The sequence below is a fragment of the Antechinus flavipes genome, chromosome 4, assembly GCF_016432865.1.
Source record: "Antechinus flavipes isolate AdamAnt ecotype Samford, QLD, Australia chromosome 4, AdamAnt_v2, whole genome shotgun sequence".
In the NCBI taxonomy this organism is placed as follows: Eukaryota; Metazoa; Chordata; class Mammalia; order Dasyuromorphia; family Dasyuridae; genus Antechinus; species Antechinus flavipes.
The window spans coordinates 208,762,932-208,784,996 of NC_067401.1; the positions used below are offsets into that span (position 1 = coordinate 208,762,932).

The following is a 22,065-nucleotide window of genomic DNA, read 5'->3' on the forward strand; positions in this document are numbered from 1 at the left end:
TAATTATTGTTTTTTCTATTTCACATTTTTCATAACTTTATAATAATAAAATAACATTATTCACCCATCTGCCAAGTGTTATGCCAGTTGTTCTATAAATACTATCTAAATTGATCCTCACAGCAGCCTTAAGAAGGTGATCTTATTATAATACCCATTTTAAAGATGAGAAAACCAAGACATATAAGAGATGAAGTGATTTGCCTAGTGGTCACATGGCTAGTGAATATCTAAAGCAAGCTTTGAATTGAAATATTCCTGATTCTAGGGCTAGTATCCTTTCCATGGTAACCATGGGTGCTAATTTTAAAACTTATTTCTTATTCTTAAAACACCGCCATATTCCATTTTAAATGTAATATATATGACTTGAAAAAGCATATTTGTATCCATTTCCTATCAAGACTAATTCTGCTAAGAAAAAGAAGAAAAATATTTCAGTGGTTGAATACAGATAGTACTGGACCTGGAGTCAGGAAGATTTGAGTTTAAAACCTGCATCAGACACTTACTAGATACATGACTGGGCAGATCAAATAATCTTCCTCAACCTCAGTTTTCTCATCTGTAAAACTGCAATATGGGACATAACATATAAAGTACTTTTCAAAGCTCAAAGTGTTATATTAATGCAAGCTAGTACTATTACTATTATTTTTTGTATAATACATACCCCTCACTCCTTCACACTTACATAAATTTTTTTTGGGTCCTTTTACATATAATGCCTATAGAGATTTTGCCAAGGAAGAAGAAAGGTATTTATTAAAGACAATAGCAGTTTGCAAGCAAATGAAGCAAGAAGGTAAAGGCATTCCTTAATCTCTAGCTGCCATTTACTATCTAAATTAAAGTAGATATTTTACTTTCAATTTAATTTACTTTCAAATTCCCTTCAGACTAGCAATATGGCACATATAATGTAGAAACTCTGAGAGGAGATATTAATAGTATTAGTTTGGGGTTATAGTACAAGTCATTCTTTTCCCTTGAAATTAAAGGGCTTAATATATTTTAACCTTTTTTTTTTTTTTTTTTTTTTTGGTTTTTTGGTTTCAAAATTACTAATATGGAAATACTTTAAAATCACTGTACATGTATAAACTATATTATATTGCCTGCTATCTTGGAAAGAAATGAGGGAAGGGAGGGAGAAAAAATTACTAATATGGAAAAAAAATAGAAACTCAAAATCTTATAAAAATGAATGTTGAGATCTTTACATATTTTTTAAAATATTATTAAAATGACAAAAAAATAAAGAAAATGAAGGGCTTATGTCTCATATATCAAATTCCCAATTACTATGTATAAAAAATTGTAAACAGTTACCATAAACATCACCTCCTTTTTCATCAACATCACAGAAGCACAAAATATATATGCATAATCACATCTCATTCCTAATGTAATTTTTTCCTATAAAAAGTATTTTTATGGAATATGAAACTATTGAAGGAAAAGAATGAGGCCAATTCTATTTAATTGTGTAAGTGTTGATAGTTCTGTAAATGAGTAATAGTAATAATAGGCATTTAAATTGTACTTTACAGAGATCTGCTCCTCAGAAATCTTAAGACAAACAGGACTGACAAGAGTTCATAATTGAGATGCTCAAGATAATTTCCTTTGTTTCTACCTCATATCTTTTTGGTAATAATGAAAATAAGGGCAATAAAAATAACACTATTAAGTAAACTTAATATTAATTAATTAATTAATTAATAATATTAAGTAAACTTAATAATATTAAGTAAACTTAAGTCAAGTAATAAAAGTATTAAGATAAAAAAGGGATTCAGCGGCACACGTTCCATTTCACTTAGCTTTTGAAAGGTCATAAACCTACCTTAAAAGGGCAGATGATTTAACCTACTACCCAATTTAGGTAGAGCCAACCCTATAACATGGTTCATTTTTGTGGTAACTTAGATATTAATCAAACTGAAGTCAAAAAAAGTCTGATGGAAAGTTAATGATCTCAATTTACATAAGAATTAGTACTTTCCTCCCATATTATAATAAAGAATACCTCTTACTTTACTCCAAATTGTAAATAACCACAAAGGAAAAATAGAAAATTGGCAATGAGTTAGAATGAATAATTACTTACTTTACTATGAGGGATTATTACAAATTTTATGAAAAGGAAAAAGAAAATAAACATTAAGTACCTACTATGTGACATGCACTATGCAAAGAACATTACAAATATATTATATCTCATTTGAACATTATAACCACCTTAGAAAAGAGGTGCTATTATAATTCCCATTTTATAATTGAGAAAGTAAGGCAAATTAAAATTAAATAACTTCCACAAGATTATACAGTCATTAAATGTCTAAGGTTAACTGTGAATTTAAGTCTTCCTGGCTCTGGGCCCACTACCCTATCCGCTACACTATTTAGCTATTTTCTTTACCCAAAAAAAGACAATTAATAATTTTTCATTACAGGATTTGTCATTACACTTTAATTAATACTGGGTTTTGTTTTTTAATCTATATTAAGAAAGCTAACATACTACAAATATCCATGAAATCCACCAAATTAGAAAGACAATAATTGCAAAAAGATACACAAGGGCCAGATAACACATAGTGGTGGTAAGACAGATTTATCATACAAGATACTTAACACATTTTAAAAATCATTTATTCTAAACTCCAGTTTTAATATTAAAGATAATGGTGTTCTATGCCTTTAAATCATCTTGAAGATTAGAAAAATTACCTTAAAATAGAGAGAATGATGATTTCCATAAATTTAGCAATTCTGGACATACATCAAAATGGACTTAACTTGATTATAATTCTGTTTTACTGTGAAAAGGTCTAGTGAGATTCTAGTGTGTGACATGCAACTCTCCCAAGAGTCAGAGTTTGCATTTTTAGAAAATAAGGGATTATTAAAAAATAAAAAAATAAATATAACTATTTTTTCTTTGAAATAAATTTGGAAATCTTTGGAGATGGTGGATTAATGAATGTGAAAATAGGACTTGGTAAGTCTAATTATAAAAAAAATTTAACACCTTTTTTTTTTTCTTTGACTTGCCCAGGGTCACACGGCTAAGAAGTATTAAGGGTCTGAGGTCAGATCTAAACTCAGGTCCTCCTACTTCAGAGCTGGTGCTCTATCCACTGCACCATCCCCATATATGACACTTCAAAAAACCTTTATTAAAAACATTAAAGATAAAAATGAAGGACTTGTTTGAAAAGATATGGGTGAGGAGAAAGACCTACAGCAAGAGCATTTGTTAATGGTGAGGCATTAGGGAGACAAAAATACAAGTAAAAAGAAAGATAGTCCCTACCATCAAGGAGACACATTATAATCAAAAATAAAATACACACACACCAAAAAAAAAAAAAAATCAGAAAAACAAGGAAAGTGAGTGAGGCATATGAGCATATTTTAAGTCCAAGTCCAGAGAGTCAGAAGCAGAGCCAGGAAGGGAATGAAGAACAGATAGGTCCCTTTCAAAAAAAAGTCCAGAGAGGAAGTAACCTGTGGAAAAAGAAGGCCCATGTGACAGAAGATGATAAATTGTTTTAAAATTGTTGAGTCTGAGACATCTATATTACATGTGATATACATCCAACAAAGAGCTGGTGATGTAAAGTGGGGATGCATCAGGAGGGAGACTAAGGCTAGATATACATATATGGGAGCTATCTAAATAGACATGGTCATCCAACCCTGGGAGCTATGAAGTATATGGCATCACCCAAATAGGGACATAAACCATAGACCCTCAGATGAAAAGCCTGATGCTCTACCAACTGAGCTATCTCAGAGAAAGAATCCAAAAATTGAACAGAATAGTGCTCAGGGGAGCGTTGAAAGCCTTGGGAAAGGCAGACACAGAGATTCAGAGCCCTCCTCCTACTTCCCCATTCTTATTAGCTGCATGATTCTGACCAAGTCACTTAACCCTTATAGGTCTGTTTCTTTGTAAAATGAAAAGTTGGATTAAATTACAGCTAAAGTTCCCTCCTCATCTCTCAATCTATTATCTTATGTGTTTTAGATTCACAAGAATCATTATCAACAAAATAGTCTGATATTCATTGATGAATCTCTTAATATTAAGAACCAATACAGACTGTAAAACAAAGACTCAATTACAATGACTGGTTTTCATTTTATCAATATAGTATTACACCGCTACAATTTGTTCAGCCATTCTATAATTTAAAAGCTTCCATTTCTTTGCCATAAAAAAGTATAGCCAAAAAAAAAATTGAATGGATGAATTTCCTGTTTCTTTTATCTTGTTAGGAAAATACTTTATTAGGAGAATTTTAGGGTAAAGATTATTGCAGAGTTTAGTGACTTTGAGGAAATATAGTTCTATGTTGCTTTCAAGAAAAAATCAACTACTTTACAGTTCTATCAAAGGCATACTATTATGTCAGTTTACCACTGCTCCTCCAATAAATAATATTTTTCCTTATTGTCATCCTAGCCAAATGGAAAAATGCAAGATCAAACATAGATGTGCTTCAACTTGCATTTCTTTAATTATTAGTAACTTGAAGCTTCTTTTTACATATATGTTTATATCTTAGAACTTTTCCTTTAAGAACTACAGTTTCATATCCCTTGTTCATTTCTGTACTAGAAAATTGTAGAGGACTGCTGATAATGGGGGAACTCTGGGAAAGGTCTGGACATTACAGAAAATAGCTATTGTTCTTATATATTTGAACTCCTTTCTTATTTAAATTGTATGAGACTTTTATTTGAGAACAATGCTGTTTTTTTCCCTTTTAATTATTTTTCTCATATAATTACTTAGCTTCTCATAAACCACCATGATATTTGTACAAAAAGTATATAACTATATGTAAGCAAAATTTACCATTTTCTTTTCTGTGATTCTCTATCTCATCTGGTTATTAATCACTTTTCTATCCAAAAGTTTTATCTTCCTAGATTTTTTAAATTTGTCATCTGATTTTTATAGCTAAGGAAGAAATCCACTTAAAGCTTATATAAGTATATGGTGTAAGATGTCATTGAATAATTAATTTGTTCTAGATTGGTTTCCAGCTTCCTCTGAAGGTTTGGTTTATATTCCCAGAGAAAGGAAATATGTGTTTATCAAAAATTATGGTAATTTTTTCTGGATAGTATATTACTCTTTTTTGTTATTGATCAGTCTACTTTATAATCAGTAACAAATAATTTTTATGATTACTAATTTGTAATAGTACTTGATAGCTAGCTGGTGGTATAGGTAAACTTCCTGCATTCTTAATATTTTTTCATTATTTCCTTGAAATTCCTGACCTTTTATCCCTCTGGATCAATTTTATTAGCTATTATTAGTTAGTACAGAACTGAGTTGGAAGATTAATTTAGTATTATCATTTATGCTAATAATAGCAATAAAAATTAGCATTTGTATAATGTTTAACAAATATCTCATTTTATATTCACAATAATTTTGGGAGGTAGGTGCTATTATTATTCCTATTTTATAAATGAGTAAACTAAGGTAGAGAAAGAAAAAGTGACTTTTCTAGAACACATAGCTATTAAGTATCAATCTGAAAAGCGAAATCTGAAGGTGATCCTTCCTGACCCTATACCAAGCACTCTGCTACTAAGCTGTCCTTGTTATGCCTTTTATTATGACCTAATTATTAGTAATTTAATATCATATTAATTATATAGATCTTTATTTCTATAAAGAATTTGTAGTTCTTTCCCCATAATTCCAGCATATTTTACACTAGATTTTCAAATATTTTATTCAAACTACAGATAATAATAAACAAAACTTCTCTTTCATTCTGATCCAACCAGATTTTATTGGCAATCAATAAGCAAGCATTTATTAGGTGCCTGGGGTACCAGGCACAGCATACAAAAAAATTTTAAAAAATTCTATCCACTAGGGATTTATAAGCTTAAAAAATATAATTAAATGAAGTATAGATTAGGAAGGACTGTATTTAGAGCACCTGGGATGGCCCATATATGGGCAAATAAATGGAAGCTTTTATGAAAAACTGAGGGAAGGACAATTTGGCTGACCACAGAGGTAAAGGGAAGAATGTAAATGTCCAATGAGGCAGAAAAAAATAGTTTGGGGTCAGACTGTGTAGGGATTAAAACCTAAAACACAAGTTTTATTTTCTTAAAGGTAAAGAGAAGACACTGAAATAGATTAGAGAGTCACATGAACAGATCTGCACTTAAAAAATTTACTTTCACAGCAATATGCCGGATGAACTGGATTGCTGAGAAACAATTCAGGAATATGAACTGAGGCTGTTGCAATCATCTATATGAGAAGTGATGAGGACCTGGTGAGTAAAGAAAAGAGTTCAAAAGTGAAATATTACCAAGGTAAATACAACAAAGTTATGTTACTGGATTTTTGGAGAGAAAGGATAATATTGAGATTACAAACCTTTAGGTATGAAGAATGTTAGTGCCTTTGCTGGAATACAGAAATGATAATGATTTATATAGATATATTTTATTACTTGCTACACTGCTGAAGCTATTGCTTCCATTAATTTTTACAATTTATAACCTTTTATTGAATACAAAAAAAGATAAACAAATAGATATTCATGATAGATATTGGTCTATATTTTTCTTTCTCTGCTTTGTCAATTCCTGGATTAAATATTAAGATTATATTTGGTGGATTGCCTGTTTTCTTATATAATTATATAATATTGGAATTGACTATTTTTAAATGTTTCGTACCATTATTTAATAAACTCATCTGGTCCCCATTTCTTTTTTCATTAATTTCTCTCAGATATTGGCACTTAACTGGGCAAAATATTTCCTAAGAATTGCTTTAATTTCTTCTTTATTGTGAGGATTGCTTTATTTTTTTCTCTCTATAGTTTGTCGGTGATTTCATCCAGACTTTTTAGGAGGGAGGGGGAATATATGAAGCTAAAAAACAGGGGAAGAAAAAAATACCAGTATAAAAAAAGAATTATTTACAACTTAAACTCAAATAAAGGAAGCTATTGCAAATTATTTTGCCCAGAAGAGTCATTTTGCTGAAGACTGATAATTTAAAGAAATGAAATGTTTATGGAGAAAAATATGATTAGGACAATTAATAGAACAAGAAATATGTTACCTAACTTAGTATCAAAAAAAAAAAAAAAGAAAGAAAGAAAGAAATTGAACAAGTCACAAATGAATGCACCCTCCCCTAAACAAAAAACAGGACTCTGTCACCATAGCAACACATCAGCAAGGTCCCCTCCCCACTATGGAGCCCAAATCAAGAAAAATCACGTGATCATCCCAATATATGCTGAAAAGGCTTCCTATTAAAACCACTAGAACATAGGGAAAAAAGGAAGTGTTCCTTAAAATGATAATTAATATCTAGCTAAATCCATCAGTAGTGCTAGAAGAAATGACAGACAGGATAATTTCAGAATAATCTACAAAAGCTTATACTACTTGATGCACCGTAAAGTGACCAGAACCAGGAGAACACTGTACGAACACACTAACAGCAATATCATTCAATAAAGAACTGTGAACGATTTAGCTATTCTCAGCAATACAATGATCTAAGACAATCCCCAAAGGACTAATGATGAAGCATATTATCTGCCTCCTGAGAAAGAATATTGATTGAATACAGATTGTAGCATACTATTTTTCATTTTCTTGTTTTTTCTTTTATTCAAGTTTTATTGACAAAATTACTATTATGCAAATATTTTAGATGACTGCACATGTATAATCTATATCTGATTATTTAAAGTCTCAAGGAGGGGATAGTTAATGGAAGAAGGGGCAAAATTTGGAATTTGAAACTTCAATTAAAAATGTTAAAAATTGGAAAAAAACAAAAACAAAAACATGTTGGTCAGTTAAAAAAAAGAAAGACACTGCAGAGAAGCAAATACTGCAGAATCAAATTAAATATAGATCCAAATTAATGTGAACAATGAATCCTTTAGGGTAATCATATAATCAAATTCTCACTACTCTTATTATAATTTTATAAAATATGTTAATTTGTTCCAGACCAATAGAAATATGCAATGTGAATTTGAATAATAGTCACTTCATTGGACTCACTATTCACACTCATCAACTATATAGCTAAAGTCTCCAAGAGACCACTGTCACTCTGAAGCAGATCTTTCCCCTTCACATTCATACAAATATCTTCAGAAAAAGAGATGCAACCAAAAAAGAAAATAGGATTGAAGGAGAAGACATATATTTTAAGTGACAAGTCTATGATAAAAAAATACTTTCTTCAGAAAGACAATGAGAAAATCAACAAAAATATTTTAATATAGTTCTTCAATTTTAGAAATAAAAATTAATAAATCACTCCATCAATACTATGGCAATTTGGCCAACACTCAGGACTGCCAAAATTACTAATCAGGTTATAACTGCCAACTACCCGTAACTCTTTTTTTTTTTTTTTTTTTAACACTGAGTCAATTATACTTGAGGACTCCCTAGATCAGACAACCAATCTAGACATTATTTTGGGCCGAAACCTCTTTAGAGAGGGCAGTCTAAGTCTAGACTAGCTTAGGAAGACCAAGCACCCAACAGGAAGAAAGTTGATATCCCACAAGCTTATAGAATTTTTAGTCAGCTGATAGAAATAGACAATAAAAATTATCATTTAATGTCAAATGAAACCTGCACTAAGTAATGAAGTTTTAAATTTCCACAGTAATTTAGGGATCTACCAGATGAGGAATAAGGAAGAAGTTTATTGATAATATCATGTTACATCTGATTCCCTAAGGTTATAGAGGGGAATACCATAAAACTTTAGCCCACTTCACAAAACAAGGGAATTTAATTAGTTAATTAAAAGAAAATGGTACATTACTTATAGAAATACTATTAAAATAAGAATCACAGAAATTAGGAAAAAAGATCTGCTTTCCATTTCCTTTAAATTTTATATTTTGCTACTTTTAATAAATGAAATGACTTCAATGATTTTAAACTAGTTTTCTATTATTCAAGTTGTTTCTATCTCAAATAATGTCAATAAATTCATAAAGAGTGAACGTAAGGGAGAAACAAAGTTTATAGAAGATAAAATCTACACTACACTACATAGTCGCAGAACAAGCTATTATGTAAAGTTAAGCCAACATGTTCACATAGAGTACATACTATCTGCTAGACACTGCATTAAATTCAGAGAATTCAAATACAAAAAGGGGGGGGGGGGGAAGAAGCTCACATACTAATGGAAGAAGCAAACATAAAAAAAAAAAAAATAGGAGGAAGGACTAGGGAAGTACTCAGATGGCAGTAAGACAACAAAGTTAGGAGAACAAAGGAGAATCTGGGTCCTGTCTCAAAAATAGAGGCTCCTGACTAATTTCACTAATGAGTTAGGGGGGTCACAAATCAGAGTAAGAAAACCACTAAAGAACGATGGGCAAAGTGTAAAAAATGAAGCATGATTTTGGTCTAAGCCTTTCTTCAAAATGTAAAGAATGAAAAAGATTGTTCTTTCAAACTGGAGATTTATATATACATATATATACACATAGGTTTAATGACAAATAAAATCATTTTTTAAAAAATCATATAAAATTATATATATATATATAAATCATATAAAAATATAATTTAAAAAAAATAAATGAATTTATTCAAGAAATGTGTAACAATCTACTATGTGTACAAACATGCAGAGGTCCTGCCAAAGACCACAAACAAGCAATAAAATTTGACATTTCAAGCATTTGTAAATTTCTCAATCTAATAATATTTTTTAAATGTATGTAAAAATCTAAAATGCTACTTTAAATCTATTCTCTTTTTATCCACATAACATAAAGTAAATAAGGAAGGAGTTATTTCATTGTTATCTAAGAAGTAAGAAAAATGAGACTTAGAAAGTGTAAATTACTTGCCACAAATAAGTAGTAGAGTTAAAACTACAAGCTAGAGTACCTGATTTCAAGGTCCGATGTTCTATGTACTATACCAAACTACTTCCCCTTCTAACAGATTATTTACATATAAAACATATATGTGAATATATTACATTAAATACTGTTAATGGTAGTGATATGTTCCAAATTTCAGAGTTCACATATCATATATCACATATATACCATAACCAATGACTGTCCTTCAAATTATTCTATTCTTAAGCCTGTCATTAGTTCAGCAATTAATTTAAAATCTGGTAAATTTATCCAACAAATACTTAATAATCTACTAAATTCTTACACTGAACTATGTACACAGACTCATATAGGTTCCGCTATCAAAGAGTCAAATAAAATTTAACACTAACTAATACAGATTACACATCTAGCTGTCAAGAAACTGTCAAAAGCATCATCAGATGTTATTTTTTTGTATAATACAAAGTGGCTATAAGTCAGGTCAAAATCAAAAAACAACCAATAATACTCTACCTTTTTTTCTCTCCAAAGACCTAAAAACTACAATATACAATGCTTTCTCAGGAAGACAGAATTGATTGTCCATATTCATAAAAGAATTTAGGTAACCTGATATGTAAAAATAGTTATCTCAAGTCACAATAGATGAGAAATAATAAATTGAGAAGTAAGAAAGAAGTCTTAAGTGACTAAAAAGAAGGCTTTAAATGGAAAATATTGTAATTTGCAAATATTTTTCCAAGAGCATAAGGAAAAGGTGTTCAATCTTTTTTTTTTATTTAATTGCTCTAACCACATAAAGAGAAAGCTTTAATTGGTTTTACCATATATATCTAAGAAATAAAAATCTACTTTTCTCAACTTACCTTTCTAAATTATTATTTAGGACATTTCCTTTCCCTCCCTCTCCTCCAAAAACTTTATTTGATTGAGGATAATGATGGATTGTATTTGTTTTAAGTAATTAATAAAAAAAACCAAACCAAATTATTTTAATATTCAAGAACAAATCACACTGTATCACAGAACACCTGAGTTCAAATCCAACCTCAGACACTTACTAGCTGTGTGACCTTGGCCAAAAGTCATTTAAACACACTGGTCTCAATTTCCTCAAGTGTAAAAAAGCTGCCCATCTAATTCACTTGCATGTCACAGCATCATCTCTCTTATGTCATGGTTAAGAACGAAGAAGACAAACAAGAAGAACAACAATAGCATCTTTATTATAGAGTTATTTTTAGGACCAAATAAAATAGGCTTGTCACATAGTGGGTGCTATATAAATGCTAGCTGTTATTATTTATGTAAATGAACCCAAAATATAATTAAATTTATAGAGGTATTCCCCCAAATACTTTATCATTATATTTAGCTTTTGACAATATGCAATTTACTACTGCAAATATTTCAATTACCTAAAAGGTATAATTTTTCCTAAAACTCCAACATAGATTCCCATCAGAAGTGATTTCAAAGCCTTACAAAGAGACCCCAAAAAACAAGGAAAAAAATCTTAAAAAGAAAGATCCAAAAAAGAGTCCTACTAAGTGTTCACTGTGCTAAGCACTTTAAATAATATCTGAATTGATTCTCACAACAACTTTGAGAAGTAGGGCCTGTTATCTTCATTTTACAGTTGAGGAAACTGAGGCAAATGGACTTGCCGGGGGCTATACAGCAGTATCTAAGGCTGGATTTGAACTCAGGTCTTCCTGACTTCAAGCCAGGCACTGCATCTACTTTATCACCTGGCTTCCTCATCTCATCCAAAAGACAGGAATTGGTCTTGTGATTTCATTGGTTAAGGAATGTTTAGATGAGGAAACTACCAGTGCAAATCAGCACTTTCTCTGTAACTTAAGTCTAATAAAACTGCCTAAAGTTTTAGGAAGCTAAATAACTTCCCAATATTTATTAGAGGTACTGAAACCCTGTCTTCCTGGTTCTAAGTCCATCTTTCTACTCTCTATACTATGGGTGCCTTTGAAATGAAAATAAGGAGAAAAATAAGTAGAACAAAGTTTGTCTTTCCTGTCAGCAATCTTTTATTATTTAACAGGAAAAGGATGTTAAAAGCACTGGGTGGGCAGCTCACATGCTCCAGTGGTATCCTTGAAAAAAGTTGGGAAGACTTCCTTTAGAATATTCATGGAAAAAAGTTACATAGGTTGAAAAGACATGGCTGGGTTATAGTTGTACCTTTTGAGAGGAAATTCTCATCTTAATGAAGAAAAATTTCTATAAAATTATTATAGTGGTTTGAGTAGTCTATTATTATAATGTAATATATATGGTCTATTGATTATAGACACTAATAAAACTGAAGAGACAATATTTAAAATATTAAGAGTGGATACAGTGGCAGATGCTAGTAAAACCAATGTACTATATGTATGGACTAATGAAAATTTTCTTAATCTTGAATCTTTTGAAAATTAACATTAAGTATCAAAAGTTAATTCCCTAAAGCTGTTGTGACTTTACATACTGAATGATTGAAATCATTTTAGTAGTAAACCAGAATATAGAAGAAATTGTATCTTTTAGGGCACTTTATTCTCATTTGTATGTAGTTTTGTCCATTTTCATTTTCATGTTTATTTTGTTTGAATTCACACCTTTGCACACAGGTAGCACAGAGAAGGGAAGTGGCCTTCAAAGCTATTTTCATACTTTTACTAGCTGTGTGACCTTGGGTAAGTCACTTAATCTCTGCCTTTCTCAGTTTTCACAGCTGCAAAATAGTGATAAAATAATAGCACCTATCTTCCCATGGTTTTTGACAGAATCAAATGAGACAATATTTTTAAAGTACTTAGCACAATAACTAGTACATAGTAAGTATTGCTGTAGTAGTAGCAGCAGTAGTAGTAGTAGTAGTAGTTATTATTATAGGACAGAGATGGTTTAAGATCAGCATCACATTGACAAGATCATAAATCTACTAAAGTAATATCAATTAATTAACAAGAATTTATTAAATGCCTACTATGTACCAGGAATCATGTATGTGAAAACTATTTGATCTTGAACTAGAAAGGCCCTTAAATTAGTTCCTTTATTTTGCAGATGATGAAACTAATATTCAAAAAAATTATCTTATTAAAATTACACATATACTAGTACACACATGTTTGTGTTGTTTTACATGTATATATCATATACATGTATATGTGTATATCTGTCAGAGATATCATAGACAATGATTTTTCACAGGAATCAGGGCTTTCTTCCTCTTGACTTATCTCTAACCAAATTGGTCATGGTCTACTAATAGATATGGAGAAAATAAAAGAAAACAGTATATCTCACTATCCTGAAAGCAAATTGTAAATCATTCTCAGTACATTCCAAAATCCAATATTTTTGGATTATCCTTTTCAATTTTCATACCAAGTACTTTTTATTTAAGTATTTTAAGAATTTCTTTTAGAGCATTGTCTACATTTTCATTAAAATTAATTATGGAGAATTAATTATAAAAGCTACTCTCATTGTTTGCATTAAAGTAAGAATCACCCCAAATAAAAATACCAAAGATAACAAATAAAAGTTAACAAAAATAATTCAAAAATCATCTATGTTTGAATATGGAATTCACAGTTCCAAACTTAAATAAGTAGCAAATTTACTACTTAATAATTTTGAAAGGTTGTAGTAAAAATTACAGAGCATTTTCTCAGTTCATTATATCTAATTATGAAAGGCATGTTAGCATAATAAGGTAAAAACAGGCTGGTCTTTAAAATTTCCCCCGGATAATCCTACAATTAAAAAAAAAAAATCTTAATAAATTAGGAGGAATCTTTCTTATCTACAAATGGGAGAAATTCAATGGCATAGTACTTAAGTATGTCAAGCTGGAATCAGGAACATCTGAGTTTATATCAGCTTACTAGCTGTGAGGCTATGCACAAGTCATTTAATACTACTGGCCTCAGTTTCCTTATTTATTAAACGAACTGGAGAAGGAAATGGCAAACTACTCCAGTATCTTTGCCGAGAAAACCCTCAAATAGGATCACAAAGAATTGTACAAAATGAAATAGCTAAACAAAAAATATCTACAAACTGACTTTAAGTCTAGCTCTTTCAAAAATCTGGTCTTTTCCTGACTACATAACCAGGGTTCTAGGCAGGAAAATTAATATGTTAAAAAGACCAAGTCAAAATTTTAAAATATTTTGACAGGCTAGAACATTGAACTGAATCATATATAATGAAATCTAACAGGGGTAAAAAGAAAAGTCTTTCATTTAGATTGAAAAAAAAAAAAAAATGAACACCAAAATAAAGCGGAAGAGGCAAAAACTAAAGTACAGTTCAAGTAAAAAAAATGTCTTGAAGCTTTGGTGAAAAGATGACTTTTTTGTTAAATAAACAATATAATAGGGCAGCTAAGAAGTTAATGCAATTTTAAATGTATTTTTTAAAAGCACCAAGTCTGGTAATAAAAGAACTGAAATTCCAGTATATTCTGCCCTGGTCGGAGCACATGCATAGAGTACTATGTTTGATTCCAAACAACACACTTGAAGAAGGGTACTGAAAAACTAGACCAGTGTCCAGACAAAATCAACTAAGATGATAAAAGGTTTCTATATCCTACTGCAAGATGACTGGTTGAAATAACTGAAGATGTTTAGTGAAAAAAAGACAAGACAGTGTCTTGTGACAACACAATACCTGATAGATATATGTACATACTCAATAAATGTTTGTTAGATGAATTAGGAATGATTTAGGAGGTCCATTAAAGCTATATTTAAATATCTAAAAGGTTTGTAATATGGAAAAGAAAACAGATATCCTACTGTGAGTTCATATTGTGAGCCCCAAAAAGTACTATGGTGCAGAGTTGAAAAGATAAGTTAGCTTACAAGGAAAAATTTCCCACAGTTAAAGCTATTTAAAAATGTTTCCTGCTGTAGTAGGTCCCAGGTCTTCAAGCAAAGGTTAGATGACCATATGTTGGGTATTCTATAGAAAAAATTTCTATAGTACATATAGATTTTTAATATTAGAAAATCTCTGAAGTTTCTTCAAACTCTGAGACTGTGATGCTTTCAGAATCTTCCATAATATATGATTGGTAAAAATCTTGATAACTCAAATTACACTTAATAGTAATTTTTTAAAATTCAAACATACTTTAATATAATTTCTAGGCATATTGATTACTTAGAATCATATTTTCTGACATTTTAGAAACCTTTATAAGTTCTTTTCAAACAAATTTACAAAAAACTTTATGTTAATTACAAAACCCTGATGTTCACTAAAGTATCTGAATAAACTTTCATATAAAATTCAATTTTATTAATTTGGAATCCATTAATTCAAAATTTTTAATTTGGATAGAATTAGACTAAAATTCATTTCTACTCAGCAAATCTATATAGGTGATGCAAATCAATACTAGAAACAAAATTTTCTGAGAAATGTCTGGACCCAAAATTTTTAAGCACACTTTCCAAAAGAACTGTTTATACAATTGAATTGCTAATTATAAGTACTTATGAATAAATCCAAAGATCTTAAATAGATAAGAATGCCTCTAAGTTGCTATAGACACATTAAAGTTGCATTTTAAAATATATCCCACAATATATTTCTTTCAGACTGGTATTTTTCAAGTTAGTTAAGTGTGAAAAAGCTAAGACTATATTCTAGTATGAAAAGTCTGTAAATATGGTAATTTCAAGAATTTTTTTTAAGATCTCGTGGGCATGCTGCTACTCATGATCTTCTAACTTTATTTGGCCTAGCTTTACAGATCCTGAAAAGATTGCATCAAAATAAACTTCAAAACACTTTCTCTTCAAATTCACCCCAAAATGGCAAAATACTAAATTTTACAAAATCTAAAATTTAATCTCCATACATCTATTAAGATCATCTTCTCATTATGAAACCACCTAAGAAGGTATTCATTAGTCAACCAGGAACAGAACTGAAACTTTAATCTTGTCTCCCATAGACCAAACATTTGGTTGTAATTTACAGTCAATGTCTACCTGAGAAACATTCAAATCATTGATATTTAAGTGAAAAGGCTCATGTCTAGTAACAGCTGAATCTCAAAAAGCTTAGCTATATTTTATATTACTTTTATGTCTATGCCTTTCTAATACTAATAACTCAGATAAGCTATCACATTTGGTATAACACATTTGTAAATATATATTTGAAGAAAATGTTGATTCTTCTTCAATAGTTACTTTCAAAATCTATCAAATTATTCAGTTGGCATTATGAATCTAAGTGAATGACACTCAATCTAATTAAGCATATTTTCTGAATCACCCATCTCCAAACTGGGTAACTTTTACAAACTATAGAAATGTATCAAAGTTACCTTTTTCAGTAAATCACTTTCAATGTTAGTTATTATATAAACTAAAATTCCTATGTCAAGGATTGCTTTTAGTAATATTTTTAAATATACATACTCAAAGAGTAATGATCATCCCAAAACATTTCAAAAGTGATATAATTAAAGATATACATGTAAGAAACTTACTCCTGAATTCTTTAACCTGTAACAATTTTGTATTGTTGAACTAATTTGGAAAATAAGCACTTTAACTGAACGAAAACATAGACAAACTCACAACACTATAAATTCAGTATATTACTGCTTGATTTTTAAAGTGTCTATCTTTTAAGCTTGATTATGACTGAAAACAGGGGTAATTTCTGCAAAATGTGTAAGAGTTAATACACATCTAAATCTGCAATTGCCATTACTAAAACAAATGAAAAAAAAAACCTATAAGCAGAAATGAAACTGGCATGCAAATAAAAGGACTGTCGAGATATATATTGCCTAAAAATAAGCTTACAATAACTATTTTAAAGACTGTGTGTGGTCTCACCCATATATTTTGGCAAGATGCACTTTCTCCAACCACAGCTAGATTCATCCAAAAGCAGTGGCACTGGAGAGTCTCTGTCTCACCTGTCAAAGTTGAAGAACGTTGTTCAACAGACCACCATGAGTCCATGGATAGGATCCATAGTCCTACAGCTGTTCTTGATAAGCGTTCTCAAACTAAAGAAAATACTTCAAAAATTTCTACTGTTAAGAGAATCATCCTTAATACACATTCATTTGAAAACAATGAGAGGCAAAGAATGTAGCCGCTATGCAAATAAAACATTTTCAATTTTTATGGTGGAATGGCTTAAGGAGAGTTCACAGTCTTAAAGTTCTTTCTTGATCACCTGATAAAATGCATATACAATATACAATTCAAAAATTGAGCTTACTTTTTAGCTCCTTTAAAATTCATATTCTATCAAAATCACAAAGTTATCAAAAATCAATAGTTTATAGTTTTATATAAAGTGAAGCTATTTAGAAATGTGCTGTATCCAATTTTTTTGAAGTGCTATATTAATATCTTTTCTAGCTACCTTTTAAAAGAAACATTCTGGCCTATTATTACATCTCTTGAGAAACTTGGGAAGAATGGAGAGGACTTCTTTCACTGGAAACTGCAAACAGGTAAATTAAAACATAAGTAAAAGCAGAAACCAAGCAAAGAATAATAGACAAATACACACACATTTAAATCTCAGTGGAAGTTCATGGCCTCTCAAATTATTGAGCCATTACAAATCAATGTAAAAAAAAAAAATTTAAAGGAACAAGAGCGTTCCAAATTCAAGCATTTCTCAATGAATATGATAAAATATAGTACATTGTTTCAACCACACCAGAACCACACCATAACACGACTTGCCACATAGAATTTAGTTAAAAAAAAAAAACAACAACAAAAAAAAAAAAACACAGTGCCTTCTTGGATCCTATCCAAGAGGGTTTAGTAAGTACCAAAACTACCTTATTATAAGACAGTCTCAACAACAACAACAACAACAACAACAAATAGCTCTACAACATGACCCTAAAGGACAGAGTTAAAACTAGGCTCCAGGGCCCAGAGATGCAGTTTATTAAAGTCAATAAGGACAAAGGCTAAAGAAAGAAACATTACTTTCACTTTTCCCTACATATACTTAGTATGCTAACTAGCATAGTTATGATATTATTTTCTTTGGTTTTTCAGTAGCATGTTTGAAATAAATTTTATTAAGTGGTAGTGTATGTAACATTGCATTGTGGGTAGTAGTTTCCTGCTGAAGCCTACCCACATCCTCAGCTGTTATATGAGACAAGTTTCCCATATTTTCTGCTAGTTTTCTTCTTTTTTCTGTTAAAGAAAATTATAGAAGTAATAAAAATTATTCTAATTGTAAGCAGCATAGATTATATACCTATTTTTAAGAAGTTTGAGCTATCTTGCACATTTAATAATTGGCAGAAGAAAAGTCGAATAAAAATAAGTTTTGGTCAATAAAGTGTTAATGAATTGACAAATGAAATATCTGAATCAATAAAAAGTATCTACCATCAATATTAAATATTGGAATGCTAAGAAAAATTTGGCATATATACTTTGTGTTAATTAAAATTTGTCCTTTTCTAATGCTATCTGACAACAAATGAGACTTAATATTTTAAGGCAAAATGAAGTGCACAAAATTACTAACGATTAGAATTCATACTAACTACTTATTACTGAGGATTAATATCAGGTTCATCTATAATTTAGTCAATCTTTAAAACGTATGCTTCAGTACTTAAAAAACTGTTAAAATAGTACACAGCAAAAATTTCTACTTAATAAACCTGAGCAAGGGCAAGAACAGGTGACTTAAAATTGGAGAGAGAATAAAGTGATATATCTATAAATCTAATTGCCTTAATAAAGTAAAATTTTATTCTTAGAGTTATTATTTTTACCAAAGACCAACAAAGCAAGAAAGACGGCCCATCCAATCAAGTTTGCAAAAATGACCTACTGACAATGACATTTTAAGATAAACGGAATACTTCTTTGTTTCTACTCTTTTAAAATTAAGATATTAATTAAAATATATTTATATTTAGTGATTGAATAACATGTATAAATAACTGAATTATTTAAAGTCACTATTATATGGCATAAAATGGCATAAGAGGAAAAAAAACCTGAACATATCAAATTATACTACATAAATATTAGCATACAAACTATGTAGAAATGATAAATTTAGAAATGCCAATGACAAATTAAACCCTAGATTTACATTTGTTTTTAACCAAATAAATAAATACTTGTTTCACTAAACAAAAGCTTCCATTTGTAAAATTCCCAAATCATACGTTTTTGATATTGCTTTCAGTTTTTTAAAAGAAAAGATCAGGAGCATAAGGCATAGCAATTTACTGTGTATCCTATAGTGTCACAGAACACCATTAAAATATAGTATCTTTTCACAGGGATAATCAGTTCAACCAAAAATATAGCTAAAAATGCAATAAGTGTAGGTATAGTTAGCTTAAATGCTATATTAAATGATATATATTATTCTATTACTGCCAAATGTTTTGTTTTTTAAAAAGAAAAATGCAAACCAGCTAATTCTGACAAAAACATATAACAGATTCAAGGGAATAGAAGAGTGACACCAATGTCTTTACTTTTTTGTGATTTATTTCAAATTTAAAGCTATATTTCATGTCTGTAAAATTAAAGTATATAATTTATACAGTAGATCTAAACTTGCTACTTAAGCATACCAGTTACCAAAATATTCCCAAAGGAAGAGGGTTTTTGTTATTTTTTTAAATAAAATTGAACTGTGGTTTTCAGTTCTGATTTTAAACATAATACTTCATGGATATAAATCTGCAATCAGGAGATTTATTTGCAAGTGACTTTTCAAAATTCATCTCTTCATCATTACATTTAGCAAAATTTTCCTAATGAAGTAAGCTATTAATTGTTAGATATACAAATAATTGTTGTTGCCATCTTTTATAACATCGCAATGGAAAAAAAATTTATCACAAAAGAAAAAAATATATATATATATATAAATTTAGAGAAAACATGTTTATGCAAGTATAATAAGCACACAAGGTTCCCAAACTATATTAAAGCAGATCTTGGTACTTTTTATCTTTTGCAGAATTTGATGGGCCTCATGCAAAAAGGAAATATCAAAAAGATATATATATTCAACAAATCTTTAACAAGCATTTGTTAGATTTTGATAAACAGTAATGGTATTAGTCTGAAGAATGCACACTAGATGGTTATTACAAGGAAAATTATGCAAGCAACCACATAGCATGATAAGTATATTTTTGAATGAGCATACAGGTTATCTGAAACTGAAAACTATATATCAGTTTAAGAGTCTACATTATAAATGTATGATGGGAAAGAATAACGGAGGAAGACAATGGAGGAAAGAGGGAAGGTGACAAAGGCTTGGGTATTTTTGCTGTTGCTGGTTCCAAAGTAAGTCAATGTTTAAAGTTGTATGAGAATGGCAGAGAATATTCCATCCTGATAGAGAAATGAGAAATTTATTCTTTAAAAGAAAATTTACTTGCCATAACACAAACAGTTTAATTTAATCCCTAGATTATGCCATTATTACATGGCCAAAAACATTTAGAAATATAATTAGAAATTCACAAATTATGACAAAACGCTCAAAACGGTTTTCATCACCATTAAAAGTTGATTAACTGATTATTCTATTATACTTTGTTTATGCTAGCAAGGTAGTTAAATGTTTTCTTTTATTCTTTTTATGCAAATAACTATGATAAATTAAAATTTGTCCTTTTAAATATAGCAGGTACATAGGCAAACACAACCTACTTTAGACAATTTAAAATGCTTCTGATTTCCTAACTTTGTTAGTTTATTATGAAAAGGGCAATAGAACTTTGGAAACAAATATAAACAAAAACCATTGTAACATTTTTCCATTTTGTGTTTTTGAATACATCTTCTATATCACAGCACCTTGTACACATTAAGCACTTAAAATGTTCTTTGAAATGCCGAAATCACATTTTCATGAACAAATCTCAAGAATATCTTTACCACCTTTAAGGTGATTTACTGGATAATAGTCTGCTCTACAAGAGTAAGTAGATGTATTATATATTTAGCTATAGTTAATTATAATATTAACATGTACTTCCCCAGAATTTACCCCCAATTCACTATAATACACCTAAAAAATGTACTGCAGGATCAAAATCTCCACCCACTCTCAGGATTTACTTTCCGCCACTCTTAGTTAAAATCACACTAGGAAGAAGTCTAACAACTAGAGACATGCAAATTCAGAGTGGCAAGAATAAATGGTGAAAAATGCCTAGAAAATTAGACTGCTCAGTTTTACAATTTTTGCTGAAAAATACCCCATCTCTCCCAACTGATGAAAACAGGAAGCCCTATTCATAAATATAAAATTCACTGGCTATGATATATAATCATCCTAATAAGAAAATGAGTTCTACACATACATGTCCAAAGGGGCAAAAAGGAGATAGTTTCCCAAAGATGTTTCCAATTTTGTTCTGAATCAGAGTTAGCAAATCGAGACGACTAACACACACTGTCTGTGAGCATTATTCCTTACTACACACAGCATTTTGTAATTTATATCAAAGCCTCTATTATAAACAAAAAAATAATCTTCTGTTAACCCACTCCATCCTGAGCCTATAAAAATCGTGTATTATATAATCCAAATGACAACATAAGTGTTTTATTTTACATATGTATAAGATTTATTATCAAAGATTCCATTAAAGTTAATAGTGGAATGAAGCTGTATAAAGCAATGTATAAGCCAATTACATTTCAGTCAAAATCATTAACATCATAAATTAACATAAACAATCAAAATTTTAACAATAAATTCAATTATATTCTCCATATTCATTTTATTTAAAGTTTACAATCTATATAACCTGCAAAAGTATTTAAAACTCATAAATAAGATACTGTACATCACATAAAAAGAGATGCACAAATACATTTAATTTTCTTTTTAGGAAGCTGCCATATAGCCTTGATGATACATAAGCTAGACAGACGTGATTTAATATTTGTAAAAGAATCCCTAGACTAACACTTCCATGACAGCCAATTACAGCACAAAACACAGCCCAGCAAGTCTGCTACCAGACCTTAAGAAAGGTAAAATTTCTTACAATGAGTTACAGATTCATAAGTACAAGAAGACAAGAAGAAAAAGAAAAACAGAAGGAATCCAGCCACCC

General features: G+C 29.9%; 1 protein-coding gene across 2 annotated transcripts in view; it reads right to left on the reverse strand.

Annotated features, from left to right (window-relative positions):
• SUPT3H (SPT3 homolog, SAGA and STAGA complex component) overlaps positions 1 to 22,065 on the reverse strand; it is a 589,460-nt gene that overhangs the window by 507,043 nt on the left and 60,352 nt on the right. The window lies entirely within an intron of this gene.